This window comes from Chiloscyllium punctatum, chromosome 12, assembly GCF_047496795.1.
Source record: "Chiloscyllium punctatum isolate Juve2018m chromosome 12, sChiPun1.3, whole genome shotgun sequence".
Lineage (NCBI taxonomy): Eukaryota > Metazoa > Chordata > Chondrichthyes > Orectolobiformes > Hemiscylliidae > Chiloscyllium > Chiloscyllium punctatum.
Window position 1 is genome coordinate 86,996,759 of NC_092750.1, and position 15,711 is coordinate 87,012,469.

Consider the following 15,711-nt stretch of genomic DNA (forward strand, 5'->3'; position numbering starts at 1 on the left):
GCACTCCCTCAGTACTGACCCTCTGACAGTGCAGCACTCCCTCAGTACTGACCCTCTATCAGTGCAGCACTCCCTCTGTACTGACCCTCTATCAGTGCAGCACTCCCTCAGTACTGACCCTCTGACAGTGCAGCACTCCCTCAGTACTGACCCTCTGACAGTGAGGCATTGCACGTATACTGACCCTCCCACAGTGTGGGGCACCTTCATACTGACTTTCAGATGATGCGGCACATTCTCTGATCATTCAGTACTCCCTCAGAACTGACCCTCTGACACTGCAACAGCCCCTTGGCCCTGCGCCCCTGACGGTGCTGCAATCCCTCAGTACTGACCCTCTGACAGTGCAGCACACCTTCAGCACTGCTCCTTTGACACTGCAGCACACGCTCAGAAATGACGCCCTGACACAACAGCATTCCCTCAGTACTGACACTCTGACACTGCAGCACTCTCTTTGCACTGACATTTCTACAATGTGGCATTCCCTCAGTACTGACCCTCCGACAATGTAGCCCTCCCTCAATACCGATGCGCTTACAGTGCAGCACTCCCTCGATACCGACCCTCCGATAACGTGGCATTTTCTCAGTACTGACTCTCCGACAGAGCAGAACTCCCTCAGTACTGACCCTTTGGCAGTGCAGCTCTCCCTCAGTACTGACCCTCTGAAACAACACTCCCTCAGAACTGACACACTGACCGTGTAGCGCTCCCTCAGTAATGACCCTTTGAGTGTGCATCACTCTCTCAGTACTGACCCTCTGGCAATGCAGAAATCACTCAGTACTGACTGTCCGACACATAGTGTGGTGCTCCCTCGGTACTGACCCCCTCACAGTGCGGTGATCCCTCAGTACTGACCCTCTCACAGCGCAGTGATCCCTCAGTACTAATCCCCTCAGAGTGTGGTGCTCCCTCAGTCCTGACCCCCTCACAGCGCGTTGATCCCTCAGTACTGACCCCCTCAGAGTGTGGTGCTCCCTCAGTACTGACCCCCTCACAGCGCGGTGATCCCTCAGTACTGACCCCCTCACATCGCGGTGATCCCTCAGTACTAATCCCCTCAGAGTGTGGTGATCCCTCAGTACTGACCCCCTCACAGCGCGGTGATCCCTCAGTACTAATCCCCTCAGAGTGTGGTGATCCCTCAGTACTGACCCCCTCACAGCGCGGTGATCCCTCAGTACTAATCCCCTCAGAGTGTGGTGCTCCCTCAGTACTGACCCCCTCACATCGCGGTGATCCCTCAGTACTGACCCCCTCGCAGTGCGGTGATCCCTCAGTCATGACCCCCTCACAGCGCGGTGATGCCTCAGTACTGACCCCCTCACAGCGCGGTGATCCCTCAGTACTAATCCCCTCAGAGTGTGGTGCTCCCTCAGTTCGAACCCTTTCACAGTGCAGCGCTCCCTCAGTAGTAACCCTCTCACAGTGCGACACTCTGACAGCATGGCCATCCATTAGTACTGACCATCAGAGAGTGCGCACTTCATCATTACTGACCCTCTCACTGCACAGCAATCCCTCCATCCTGACTCACTGACAATGCAGCACTCCCTCCATACTGACCCTCTGACAATGCAGCACTACCTCCACACTGACCCTCTGACAATGCAGCACTACCTCCACACTGATCCTCTGTCAATACAGCACTCCCTCCACACTGACCCTCTGACAATGCTGCACTCCCTCCACACTGATCCTCTGATAATGCTGCACTCCCTCCACACTGATCCTCTGATAATGCTGCACTCCCTCCATACTGACCCTCTGACAATGCAGCACTCCCTCCACACTGATCCTCTGACAATGCTGCACTCCCTCCACACTGATCCTCTGACAATACTGCACTCCCTCCACACTGATCCTCTGTCAATACAGCCCTCCTTTCACACTGACCCTCTGACAATGCTGCACTCCCTCCACACTGACCCTCTGACAATGCTGCACTCCCTCCATACTGATCCTCTGTCAATACAGCACTCCCTCCACACTGATCCTCTGATAGTGATGCACTCACTCAGTACTGACTCTCTGACAGTGTGGAAGTGGCCCTATACTGACCCTCCGACAGTATGGCCCAATCTCAGGACAAAACCTCTGACAGTACAGCACTCCATCATAACTGATACTCTGACAGTACAGCACTGCCTCAGTACTGACTCATTGACAGTGTCGCACTCCCTCAGTACTGACTCATTGATAGTGAAGCACTCCCTCAGTACTGACCCTCAGGCTCGGTCCTGCTCCTCTGACAGTCCAGCAGTGCCTCAGTACTGACCCTCTGACAGTGTAGCGCTCTCTCTGTACTGACCCTCTGACAGCGTAGCACTCTCTCTGTACTGACCCTCTGACAGCGTAGCACTCTCTCTGTACTGACCTTCTGACAGTATGGTGCTCCCTCAGTACTGACCCTCTGTAATTTTTGACCCACCCTGAGCTTCTTCATTACGCTGATTTGAACAGAGGTAAAGAAACAGAGTTAGTGACCATCCACCGTCACCCTGTAATAAAACTTATTTTCAAATGTGGCTTGTATGTGATTCCCACACCCTCTAATAGTTGCCTGGAAGGTGGGGGTGGGGTGTACTCTCTTGCTGCAGTCCTTGGGTGTCCCACAGTGATGTTAGGGAGGGAGCTCCAGGAGTTTGACCTGAACCATGTAAAGAGCTCTCTTACTGGAGTGCCCTTTTTAAAGTTGGGAAGTTATTATAGACCAGGAGGACCCGAGAGCTGCTGTCTTGTCAGAGAGAGAGGCTGGTGGGTCACACACCTCAGGTGAGGGGCGAGGTTGAGAAGCTGGGGCCTTCATGGTAATTTCAGACATGATAGAGATTGAACCAACAATGTTGGCATCACGAACCTGTTAGCTGTGGTAACTGACCCCCCTTTGTAGCAGAGGGATTCAATCCCTTTAATAGAGCAAGCTTGAGAATTCAACACTAAAATCAATCTGTACGGACGCGCTAGAGACCTGAAACATCAATACAGAGATTGCTGAAGAAGCTCAGCATGTCTGGCAGCATCTCTGAAGGGAGAGGGAGAAAGAGACAGAGAGAGAGTTCACCTTTCAATCCAGTGATTTCTGCGGGAAAGTTCCTTCAGAACAGACCGTTTTGAGGAAGGGTCACTTGGAATGCGAATTGTTCCTCTCTCTTCAGCGTTGCTACCTGCTGAATTGTGCTGAATTTCCCCACCATCTGTTTACTTGAGAACTTGACCTGATCCAAGTGTCACTGAGTAATTCAGTCTGTGTTCAATGCCCTGAGGCTGCTTCTGCTGAAAGTTGACAAACAGGTTTAAGGCTTTGTAAGGTATTGTATTCGGAGGGCGGGCTACATGGGAGAACAGATACAGAACAAAGGCACACGGAAATGTTAGGTCTGAGCTATTCCTTCTGAACTAACATCACAAAGTTACATTGATCAGGATCTTTGTGAAGTGCCTTTGTCAAGTGACCCTTCCTCAAAACGGTCTGTTCTGAAGGAACTTTCCCGCAGAAATCACTGGATTGAAAGGTGAACTCTCTGTCTCTTTCTCCCTCTCCCTTCAGAGATGCTGCCGGACATGCTGAGCTTCTTCAGCAATCTCTGTATTGATGTTTCAGGTCTCTAGTGCGTCCGTACAGATTGATTTTAGTGTTGAATTCTAAAGCTTGCTCTATTAAAGGGATTGAATCCCTCTGCTACAAAGGGGGGGTCAGTTATCACAGCTAACAGGTTCGTGATGCCAACATTGTTGGTTCAATCTCTATCATGTCTGAAATGACCATGAAGGCCCCAGCTTCTCAACCTCGCCCCTCAGCTGAGGTGTGTGACCCACCAGCCTCTCTCTCTGACAAGACAGCAGCTCTCGGGTCCTCCTGGTCCATAATAACTTCCCAACTTTAAAAAGGGCACTCCAGTAAGAGAGCTCTTTACATGGTTCAGGTCAAACTCCTGGAGCTCCCTCCCGAACATCGCTGTGGGTCACCCAAGGACTGCAGCAGGAGAGTACAGCTCACCCCCACCTTCCAGGCAACTATTAGAGGCTGTGAGAATCACATACAAGCCACATTTGAAAATAAGTTTTATAAAAGGATGACGGTGGATGGTCACTAACTCTGTTTCTTTACCTCCGATCAAATCAGCGAAATGAAGAAGCAAAGGGTCAGTTGAAAATGACAATGATATCCTTTCGTAGGTTGGGGTTTATTAGAGTTTGTATCGACTGTATGAATGTTTGAGCACTTATTCAAGGGCATGCAGGTAGCTGCCAGAGGAAGTGATGGGGGTTGGTATAATTGCGACATTTCAAAGGTATCAGGATGAGTATGTGAACAGGAAGGGTTTAGAGGGATATCAGCCAAGTGCTAGCAAATGGAATGAAATGAGATGAGAATATCGGGTTGGTATGGACAAGTTGGACAGGAGGGTCTGTTTCCAAGCTGTGCATCTCAGTGACTCTGTGCCTCTGAATAGTCTATTGCAGAGTTTCAGACAGGGCTTGGTTTGTGTGTCTCTCTCATGCTTCCTCAGAATCTGCAAACCCTATGTCTCCAAATATACACAAGACTCTGTGAAATAGAAAAAAAGTGGGTCAGTGCTGAGGGAGTGCTGCACTGTCGGAAGGTCAACACTGAGGGAGTGCTGCACTGTTGGAAGGTCAGTACTGAGGGAGTGCTGCACTGTCCGAGGGTCAGTACTGAGGGAGTGCTGCACGGTCAGAGGGTCAGTACTGAGGGAGTGCTGCACTGTCGGAAGGTCAACACTGAGGGAGTGCTGCACTGTCAGAGGGATTGAATCCCTCTGCTACAAAGGGGGGTCATTAACCTCAGCTAACAGGTTCGTGATGCCAACATTGTTGGTTCAATCTCTATCATGTCTGAAATTACCATGAAGCCCTGAGGGAGTGCTGCACTGCCAGAGGGTCAGTACCGAGGGAGTGCTGTACTGTCAGAGGGTTAGTACTGTGGGAGTGATGCACTGTAAGATGGTCAGTACTGAGGGAGTGCTGCAATGTCAGAGGGTCAGTACTAATGGAGCGCCGCACTGTGAGAGGGTCAGTACTGAGGGAGGGCTGCACTGTCAGAGGGTCAGTACTGAGGGAGTGCTGCAGTGTCAGAGGGTCAGTTTTGAGGGAGCGTTGCACTGTCAGATGGTCAGTACTGAGGGAGTGCTGCACTGTCAGAGGGTCAGTACTGATGGAGCGCTGCACTGTCAGAGGGTCAGTACTGAGGGAGTGATGCAATGTCAGAGGCTCCTTACAGAGGGAGCACTGCACTGTCAGATTGCCAGTACTGAGTGAGTGCTGCACAGTCAGAGTGTCAGTACTCAGGGAGTGCTGCACTGTCAGAGGGTCAGTACTGAGGGAGTGCTGCACTGTTGGAGGGTCAGTACTGAGTGAGTGTTGCCCTGTCAAAGGGGCCAGTTCTGAGGGAGTGCTGCACTGTCAGAGGGTCAGTACTGAGGGAGTGCTTCACTGTCACAGTGTCAGTACTGGGAGTGCTGCATTTTCAGAGGGTCAGTACTGAGGGTGTATCACACTGTCACATGGTCGGTATGGGGGCAGAGCCACACGGTCAGATGGTCTGTACTGAAGAAGTTCTGCACTGTGTGAGCGTCAGGACTGAGGGAGTGCTGCACTGTCAGAGGGTGAGTACTGAGGGATCACCGCACTATCGGACAGTCAGTAGTGAGGGACTGCTGCATTACCAGAGGGCCATTTCTGAGGAGTACTACACTGTCAAAGGGTCAGTACTGAGGGAGAACCAGACTGTCAACGGTTCAATCCAGAGGGAATGCCGCACTGTCTGAAGCTCTGTACTCTGAGAGCACTGCACCATCAGAGGGTCAGGACTGAACGAGCACTACACTGTCAGAGGGTCAGAACTGAGGGAGCATGCACTATCAAAAGGTCAGTACTGAGGGAGCGCTATACAGTGAGAGTGTCAGTTCTGAGTGAGTGCTATTTCAGAGGGTCAGTACTGAGGGAGTGCTGCACTGTCAGAGAGTCAGTACTGAGAGAGTGCTGCACTGTCGGAGAGTCAGTACTGAGTGAGCACCACACTGTCAGAGGGTCAGTCCAGACGGCAAGCCTCCCTATCAGAGGATCTGCACTGAGAAAGCACTGCACCATCAGAGGGTCAGTACTGAGGGAGTGCGTCATTGCCAGAGGGTCAGGAATGAGGGAGTGCTGCACTGTCACAGGGATGGTACAGAGAGAGTGCTACACAGTCAGATAGACAGTACCCTGAGGCACTGCTGGACTGTCAGAGGTGCAGGACCGAGGCAGAGGGTCAGTACTGAGAGAGTACTACACTCTCAATGAGTCAGTACTAATGCAGTGCTGTACTGTCAGAGTTTCAGTTCTGATGGAGTGCTGTACTGTCAGAGGTTTTGGCCTGAGATTGGGCCACACTGTCGGAGGGCCAGTATAGGGCCACTTCCACACTGTCAGAGGTCAATACTGAGGGAGGGCTACACTGTCAGAGGGTCAGTACTGAGGGAGTGCTGCACTGTCACATAGACAGTACTGAGGCACTGCTGGACTGTCAGAGGTGCACGACCAAGGCAATGGGTCAGTACTGAGGGAGTGCTACCCTGTCAATGAGTCAGTACTGAGGCAGTGCTGCACTGTCAGAGTCTCAGTTATGATGGAGTGCAGTACTGTCAGAGGTTTTGTCCTGAGATTGGGCCACACGGTCAGAGGGTCAGTATAGGGCCACTTCCACGCTATCAGAGAGTCAGTTCTGAGGGAGTGCATCACTATCAGAGGATCAGTGTGGAGGGGGTGCATCACTATCAGAGGATCAGTGTGGAGGGAGTGCAGCATTGTCAGAGGGTCAGTGTGGAGAGAGTGCATCACTATCAGAGGATCAGTGCGGAGGGAGTGCAGCATTGTCAGAGGATCAGTGTGGAGGGAGTGCAGCATTGTCAGAGGATCAGTGTGGAGGGAGTGCAGCATTGTCAGAGGATCAGTGTGGAGGGAATGCAGCATTGTCAGAGGATCAGTGTGGTGGGGGTGCAGCATTGTCAGAGGATCAGTGTGGAGGGAGAACAGCATTGTCAGTGGGTCAGTGTGCAGGGACTACAGCATTGTCAGAGGATCAGTGTGGAGGGAGTGCAGCATTATCAGAGGATCAGTGTGGAGGGAGTGCAGCATTATCAAAGGATCAGTGTGGAGGGAGTGCAGCACTGTCAGTGGGTCAGTATGGAGGGGATGCAGAATTGTCAGAGGGTCAGTGTGGAGGGAGTGTAGAATTGTCAGTGGGTCAGTGTGGAGGGACGACAGCATTGTAAGTGGGTTAGTATGGAGGGGATGCAGCATTGTCAGAGGGTCAGTGTGGAGGGAGTGCAGCACTGTCAGTGGGTCAGTGTGGAGGGACTACAGCATTGTCAGTGGGTCAGTATGGAGGGGATGCAGCATTGTCAGAGGGTCAGTGTGGAGGGAGTGCAGCATTATCAGAGGATCAGTGTGGAGGGAGTGCAGCATTGTCAGAGGATCAGTGTGGAGGGAATGCAGCATTGTCAGAGGATCAGTGTGGATGGAGTGCAGCATTGTCAGGGGAGCAGTGTGGAGGGAGTGCAGCATTGTCAGTGGGTCAATGAGGAGGGAGTGCAGTATTATCAGAGGATCAGTGTGGAGGGAGTGCAGCATTGTCAGTGGGTCAGTGAGTAGGGAGTGCAGCATTGCCAGAGAGTCAGTATGGAGGGAGTGCAGTATTGTCAGAGACTCATTGTGGTGGGAGTGCAGCATTATCAGAGGATCAGTGTGGAGGGGGTGCAGCATTGTCAGAGGATCTGTGTGGAGGGAGTGCAGCATTGTCAGAGGGTCAGTGTGGAGGGAGTGCAGCATTATCAGAGGATCAGTGTGGAGGGAGTGCAGCATTGTCAGAGGATCAGTGTGGAGGGGGTGCAGCATTGTCAGAAGATCAGTGTGGAGGGAGTGCAGCATTGTCAGAGGGTCAGTGTGGAGGGAGTGCAACATTGTCAGAGGATCTTTGTGGAGGGAGTGCAGCATTGTCAGAGGTTCAGTGTGGTGGGAGTGCAGCATTATCAGAGGATCAGAGTGGAGGGAGTGCAGCATTGTCAGAGGATCAGTGTGGAGGGAGTGCAGCATTATCAGAGGATCAGAGTGGAGGGAGTGCAGCATTGTCAGAGGATCAGTGTGGAGGGGGTGCAGCATTGTCAGAGGATCAGTGTGGAGGGAGTGCAGAATTGTCAGAGGATCAGTGTGGAGGGTGTGCAGCATTGTCAGATGATCAGTATGGAGGGAGTGCAGCATTGTCAGAGGATCAGTGTGGACGGAGTGCAGAATTGTCAGAGTGTCAGTGTGGAGAGAATGCATCATTGTCAGAGGTTCAGTGTGGAGGGAGTGCATCATTGTTAGAGGATCAGTGTGGAGGGGGTGCAGCATTGTCAGAGGGTCAGTGTGGAGGGGGTGCAGCGTTGTCAGAGGGTCAGTGTGGAGGGAATGCAGCATTGTCAGAGGATCAGTGTGGAGGGAGTACAGAATTGTCAGAGTGTCAGTGTGGAGAGAATGCATCATTGTCAGAGGGTCAGTGTGGAGGGAGTGCATCATTGTTAGAGGATCAGTGTGGAGGGGGTGCAGCATTGTCAGAGGGTCAGTGTGGAGGGAGTGTAGCATTGCCAGAGGGTCAGTGTGGAGGCAGTGCAGCATTGTCAGAGGATCAGTGTGGAGGGGGTGCAGAATTGTCAGAGGGTCAGTGTGGACGGAGTGCAGCATTGTCAGAGGATCAGTGTGGAGGGAGTGCAGCGTTGTCAGAGGATCAGTGTGGAGGGAGTGCAGCATTGTCAGAGGATTAGTGTGGAGGGAGTGCAGCATTGTCAGAGAGTCAGTGTGGAGGGGGTGCAGCATTCTCAGATGGTCAGTGTGGAAGGAGTGCAGCATTGTCAGAGGGTCAGTGCGGAGGAAGTGCAGCATTGTCAGATGGTCAGTGCGGAGGAAGTGCAACATTGTTAGAGCGTCAGTGTGGAGGGAGTGCATCATTGTTAGAGGATCAGTATGGAGGGGGTGCAGCATTGTCAGAGGGTCAGTGTGGAGGGAGTGCAGCATTGTCAGAGGGTCAGTGTGGAGGGAGTGCAGCATTGTCAGAGGATCAGTGTGGAGGGGGTGCAGAATTGTCAGAGGGTCAGTGTGGAGGGAGTGCAGCGTTGTCAGTGGATCAGTATGGAGGGGGTGCAGAATTGTCAGAGGGTCAGTGTGGAGGGAGTGCAGCATTGTCAGAGGATCAGTGTGGAGGGAGTGCAGCATTGTCAGAGGATCAGTGTGGAGGGAGTGCAGCATTGTCAGAGAGTCAGTGTGGAGGGGGTGCAGCATTCTCAGATGATCAGTGTGGAGGGAGTGCAGCATTGTCAGAGGGTCAGTGCGGAGGAAGTGCAACATTGTCAGAGGGTCAGTGTGGAGGGAGTGCAGCATTGTCAGATGATCAATGTGGAGGGAGTGCAGCATTGTCAGAGGGTAAGTGTGGAGGGAGTGCAGCATTTTCAGAGTGTCAGTGTGGAGGGAGTGCAGCATTGTCAGAGGATCAATGTGGAGGGAGTGCAGAATTGTCAAAGGGTCAGTGTGGAGGGAGTGCAGCAGTGTCAGAGGATCAGTGTGGAGGGAGTGCAGCATTTTCAGAGGATCAGTGTGGAGGGCGTGCAGCATTTTCAGAGCGTCAGTGTGGAGGGAGTGCAGCATTGTCAGAGGGTCAGTCTGGAGGGAGTGCAGCATTTTCAGAGGGTCAGTGTGGAGGGAGTGCAGCATTGTTAGAGGATCAATGTGGAGGGAGTGCAGCATTGTCAGAGGGTCAGTGTGGAGGGAGTGCAGCATTGTCAGAGGGTCAGTGTGGAGGGATTGCAGCATTGTCAGAGGATCAGTGTGGAGGGCATGCAGCATTTTCAGAGGATCAGTGTGGAGGGCGTGCAGCATTTTCAGAGCGTCAGTGTGGAGGGAGTGCAGCATTTTCAGAGGATCAGTGTGGAGGGAGTGCAGCATTTTCAGAGCGTCAGAGTGGAGGGAGTGCAGCATTGTCAGAGGATCAATGTGGAGGGAGTGCAGCATTGTCAGAGGGTCAGTGTGGAGGGAGTGATGCAATGTCAGAGGGTCAGTGTGGAGGGATTGCAGCATTGTCAGAGGATCAGTGTGGAGGGAGTGCAGCAGTGTCAGAGGATCAGTGAGGAGGGAGTGCAGCATTTTCAGAGGATCAGTGTGGAGGAAGTGCAGCATTGTGAGAGGGTCAGTATGAAGGGGGTGCAGCATTGTCAGAGTGTCAGTGTGGAGGGCGTGCAGCATTGTCAGAGGATCAGTCTGGAGGGAGTGCAGCATTTTCAGAGGATCAGTGTGGAGGGAGTGCAGCATTTTCAGAGCGTCAGTGTGGAGGGAGTGCAGCATTGTCAGAGGGTCAGTCTGGAGGGAGTGCAGCATTTTCAGAGGGTCAGTGTGGAGGGAGTGCAGCATTGTCAGAGGATCAGTGTGGAGGGGGTGCAGAATTGTCAGGATCAGTGTGGAGGGAGTGCTGCAATGTCAGAGGTTCAGTGTGGAGGGAGTGCAGCATTGTCAGAGGGTCAGTGTGGAGTTAGTGCTGCATTGTTAGTGAGTCAGGATGGAGGGATTGCTGTGCAGTGAGAGGGTCAGTAATGATGAAGTGCGCACTCTCTGACGGTCAGTACTAATGGATGGCCATGCTGTCAGAGTTGCACTGTGAGAGGTTCACTGCTGAGGGAGCGCTGCACTGTGAAAGGGTTAGAACTGAGGGAGCACCGCACTCTGAGGGGATTAGTACTGAGGGATCACCGCGCTGTGAGGGGGTCAGTACTGAGGGATCACCGCACTGTGAGGGGGTCAGTACTGAGGGAGCTCCATACTATGTGTCAGACAGTCAGTACTGAGTGATTGCTGCATTGCTAGAGGGTCAGTACTGAGAGAGTGATGTACGCTCAAAGGGTCATTACTGAGAGAGCGCAACACGGTCAGTGTGTCAGTTCTGTGGGAGCATTTTTACAGAGGGTCAGTACTGAGGGAGTGCTGCACTGCCAAAGGGTCAGTACTGAGGCAGTGCTGGACTATCAGAAGTGCAAGACTGAGACAGTGCCGCACTGTCAGAGTGTCAGTACTGAGGGAGTTCTGCTCTGTCGGAGGGTCAGTACTGAGAAAATGCCACTTATCGGAGGGTCAATACCGAGGGAGTGCTGCACTTTAAAGCATCTGTATTGAGGGAGGGCTTCATTGTCGGATGCTCAGTACTGAGGGAATGCCAGACTGTATGAGTATCAGTACAGAGGGAATGCTGCACTGCAGAAATTTTAGTGTAAAGTGAGTGCTGCAGAGTCAGAGTGTCAGTACTGAGGGAATGCTGTTGTGTCAGAGCGTCATTTCTGAGGGTGTGCTGCAGCGTCAAAGGAGCAGTGCTGAGGGAGAGCTGCAATGATAGAGGGTCAGTACTGAGTGCGTGCTGCACTGTCAGAGGGTCAGTACTGAGGGAGAGCTGCAATGATAGAGGGTCAGTACTGAGGGCGTGCTGCACTGTCAGAGGGTAAGTACTGAGGGATTGCAGCGCCGTCAGGGGCGCAGGGCCAAGGAGCTGTTGCAGTGTCAGAGGGTCAGTTCTGAGGGAGTACTGCAGTGTCATAGGAACAGTACTGAGGGAGAGTTGCACTGTCAGAGGGCCAGTACTGAGGGAGTGCTGCACTGTCAGAGGGTCAGTACTGAGGGAGTGCTGCACTGTCAGGGGGTCAGTACTGAGGGACTGGGTACTGTCAGAGGGTCAGTACTGAGGGAGTGCTGCACTGTCAGAGGGCCAGTACTGAGGGAGTGCCACACTGTCAGAGGGGTCAGGACTGAGGGTGTGCTGCACCGTCAGAGGGTCAGTAACGAGGGAGTGCTGCACTGTCAGAGGATCAGTACTGAGGGACTGGGTACTGTCAGAGGGTCAGTACTGAGGGAGTGCTGCACTGTCAGAGGGTCAGTACTGAGGGATTGCAGCGCCGTCAGGGGCGCAGGGCCAAGGAGCTGTTGCAGTGTCAGAGGGTCAGTACTGAGGGAGTGCTGCACTGTCAGAGGGCCAGTACCAAGGTAGTGCTGCACTGTCAGAGGGTCAGTACTGAGGGAGTGCCACACTGTCAGAGGGTCAGTACTGAGGGAGTGCTGCACTGTCAAGTGGTCATTACTGAGGGAGAGCTGCAGTGTCAGAGAGTCAGTACTGAGGGAGTGCTCCACTGTCAGAGAGTCAGTACTGAGGGAGTGCCACACTGTCAGAGGATCATGACTGAGGGAGTGCTGTACTGTCAGCGCATCAGTCTGGGGGATACCTGCATTGTAAGAGAGTCAGGACTGAGTGAGTGCCACACTATCAGATGGGCTGAATGGCCTAATTTCTGCTCCCATATCTTGTGGTCTAAGAGGAATATCCGAAATTGTTCAGTATATTTCTGCCTCTGCTTCCTACATACCCTGCTCAGCAATGATTCCCACGTCCAGATTCCAGAGACTGTGTTCAAACAGACCGTCTTCATTTGGTTACCACCCTCTTTTCCAAGGGATCAAGTTTTCGTTTCGTGTGACTGACCTGCCAGCTCAAAGGGATATTTTCATGCTGCAGGACTGAGGTTTATTCCTCAGCTTCCATGTGCTCATCCCAAATGAATCCCACTGCCCCACTCTCAGCACAGTCGGTTATTCCTTATTTCTGAGCTTCCCAATGCTAATCCACACTCCTCCAAATCGTATCGCAGGCTAATTGCCTGGGAGAGAGGAGTGCTAAGAGAGGAAATAAAAATCTGAAAGTACCTTACAGTGAAAATAAGGGTGAATTGATAATGACAGAAAGAGTAGGTTGTGGAACACAGTGAGAATTTTTGCATGGACCCAGAGGCTACAGTGAATGGATTCATTTTGTCAATGCTCATTGGGTCAGGGTTGATATGAAATCGTGAAGATGCTCTGTGATACAATTAAATGAAATAGCATATGTAGAGAGAGCGATGGTTCTGAGTGGTCTGGCCTTCTTACAACCCGATAAATCTCCAAAGACGGTGGAACTGTATCTCAGTTTACCGAATGAGGTGATGGAGGAAGTAGCAGGTACACTTGCAAACATTTTCAAATCCCCTCTGGCCACAGGACAGGTGTCGTCGGACTGACCATGTGGTACTGTTATTCAAGAAGGAGCATGGGATATACCAGGCAGCTACAGGCCAGTCAGGCTAATATCGTGGGTGTGAGGTCTGTTGGAAGCAATTTTGGGAGAGAGAATTAATCAGCATTTAAAGAGACTGGAGTTCATGAAGAACAGTCAGAATGGTTGTGTTAAGGGGAGGGTCAGGTCTGACCAATGGGATTGCACTTTTTAAGGAGGTGACCCCGTGTGTAAATAAGGGCAATACTTTCCTGTCGTCTGCTTGGAGGTCAGTAAGGCTTTTATCAGGATCCATATTGGAAACTGATAATGAACATAAAAACTCAAGATCCAAGGAATTTGGTGCAGAATGCTGAGTGGCTGGAAGCAGACAGTGATGGCCCAATTAGAAATCTCTGTTCATGTCTCACTGTTGGGTCTTGCTGATGTGGTTGATAGAAAAGATTTAGGTTTGAATGGTGGAGGGTTAATCATTGGGTTCATGAGTAATATGAAGATTGGTTGGGTGATAAATACTGAGGATGATAGCCTTAGATTACAGAAGGATGGAGATGGCCTTGTCAGATGGACTGATCAGTGGCAACGGGTGAGGTGCCTGAAGACTGGAGGGTGATTAATGATGGGCCATTATTGAAGTAAGGCTACAAGGAACAGCCATTGAACTATGGAGCTGTGAGCCTGATGGCAGTGGTGGGTAAGCTGTTGGAGGGCATTCTGAGAGACAATTTACATGCATTTGGAAAAGCAAGGATTGAATAGGGATGGTCAGCTTGGCTTTGTTTGGAAATGATGTGTCCAAGTTGATAGAGCTTTTGAAGGGATGACCAAGGAGACAGATGTGAAGGTTTCACATGGGAGACTGCTTAGTAAAAGGTTAGATGAGATGGCATTCCAGGAGAGAGGACAGCACGGTGCCTCAATGGTTTGATTCTAACTCCCGGTGACTGTCTGTGTGGAGTTTACACATTCTCTCTGTATCTGTGTGGGTTCCCTCCAGGTGATCCAGTTTCCTCCCACCGCCCAAAGATGCCATGGGAAATGCAGCATTACAGGGATTGAGTAGAGGATGTGAGTCTGGGTGGGATGCTGTTCTGACAGTCAGTGTGGAGCCAATGGACCAAATGGCTTGCTTCTACACTGTAGGAATTCTAACATTAATCCAGAGAGACAAGTAATGTTCTGGGGACCTGGGCTCCAATCTTGGACAGGGGTGGATGTGGGTCCTTCCAGTCTGAAGGGGTTTGAACACAATCTGAGGGGGGAGCTGGGCTGAGCCCTGAAGTGTTGAGGATGTGAATGTTTTGTGGAGCTACTGTCTTAGGGGCTTTGGGGGTTAAACACAACAAAGTGGCACTTTCTTAGATATTGAAGGAGCACTTGCTGAGGTATTGAGGGAGCACTATCTGAGGAATTGAGGGAGCATTATCTGAGGTACTGAGGGAGAACTATCTGTGACGTTGAGGGAGCACTTTCTAAGGTATTGAGGGCACACTATCAGAGGTATTGAGGGAGAACTATCTGAGGTACTGAGGAAGCACTTTCTGAGGTACTGAGGGAGAACTATCTGAGGTATTGAGGGAGAACCATCTGAGGTATTGAGGGAGCACTATCTGAGGTGTTGTGGTTCTGTTCGCCGAGCACCCGAGCTACAAATCTTCTCCCAAACTTTGAACTATCTGAGGTACTGAGGGAGAACTATCTGAGGTACTGAGGGAGAACTATCTGGTGGAACAAAGTGCAGAGGATAGAAAGGAACAGATGTAATTTCCTGATATTTCCTCAGGGTCCCCGAGGCACTCTGGTGTCGTAATTTGAAATGGAAGCCACTCCCCATTTCAGAAGATTCAGATCATTTTAAACAATCAGTGAAAAATAACAGCAGCATGTGTCTGAAACATGGTTTGGAAGAAAACTTTCATCAATCTATTGTTACTTGTTGCTTGGAGACGTTTTAGAAAAGCAGGCACCTAAACAGAATAATGCTGTCGATGCAAGAGGTGGTGCACAGGAAGATCCAACAAGTCCATCTGTCGCTGTTGTCTGTCTCCCTGGAGCAGTCATCATGTGAGATCAGGGTTCAGTCCTCGGAGAAATCATTTCTCCAGCAATACCTCAACCATGCCTTTACAGCTGTGTGTGTGTGTGTGTGTGTGTGTGTGTGTGAGGTAAACAGTCAGAGAGAGAGAGAGAGAGAGACTGCCCGTGGATGTGCGTGTGAGAGTGTGGATGCATGTGTACCTCTGTGTGTCTGTATATGTGTGTGTGAGAGAGAAAGTGAATGTTCATGTGAGAGTGTGTGGCTGTGTGTATGTTTGAGAGGGGGTGTGTCGCTGTGTGCATGTGTGTGAGTGAGGGTGTATGAGAGAGAGTGTGTATGTGTGTATCTGTGTGTGAAGAGTGTGTCTGTGTGTATGTGTGTGAGAGTGTGTCTGTGTGTGAGAGATTATGTATGTGTGTGAGAGAGTGTGTGGCTGCGTGTATGTTTGAAGCAGTGTGTGTCTCTGTGTGCATGTGTGTGAGTGAGGGTGTATGAGAGAGAGTGTGTATGTGTGTATGTATGTGTGAGAGAGTGTGTCTGTGTGTATGTG

At 51.3% G+C, this 15,711-nt stretch overlaps 2 long non-coding RNA genes across 5 annotated transcripts in view; one reads left to right on the forward strand and one right to left on the reverse strand.

The window, feature by feature from the left end:
* LOC140483958 (uncharacterized) overlaps nucleotides 1-3,187 on the reverse strand; it is an 85,103-nt gene extending 81,916 nt beyond the window's left edge. For all 4 annotated transcript variants that reach the window (XR_011962097.1, XR_011962094.1, XR_011962095.1 and 1 more), the window contains exon 1: nucleotides 3,071-3,187. This is a non-coding gene — a long non-coding RNA (uncharacterized lncRNA). The remainder of the gene's footprint in view (nucleotides 1-3,070) is intronic.
* Nucleotides 3,188-3,357: 170 nt separating this feature from the next.
* The window catches only part of LOC140483496 (uncharacterized), a 50,635-nt gene continuing 38,281 nt past the window's right edge, over nucleotides 3,358-15,711 (forward strand). The window contains exon 1 of the long non-coding RNA XR_011961985.1: nucleotides 3,358-3,521. This is a non-coding gene — a long non-coding RNA (uncharacterized lncRNA). The remainder of the gene's footprint in view (nucleotides 3,522-15,711) is intronic.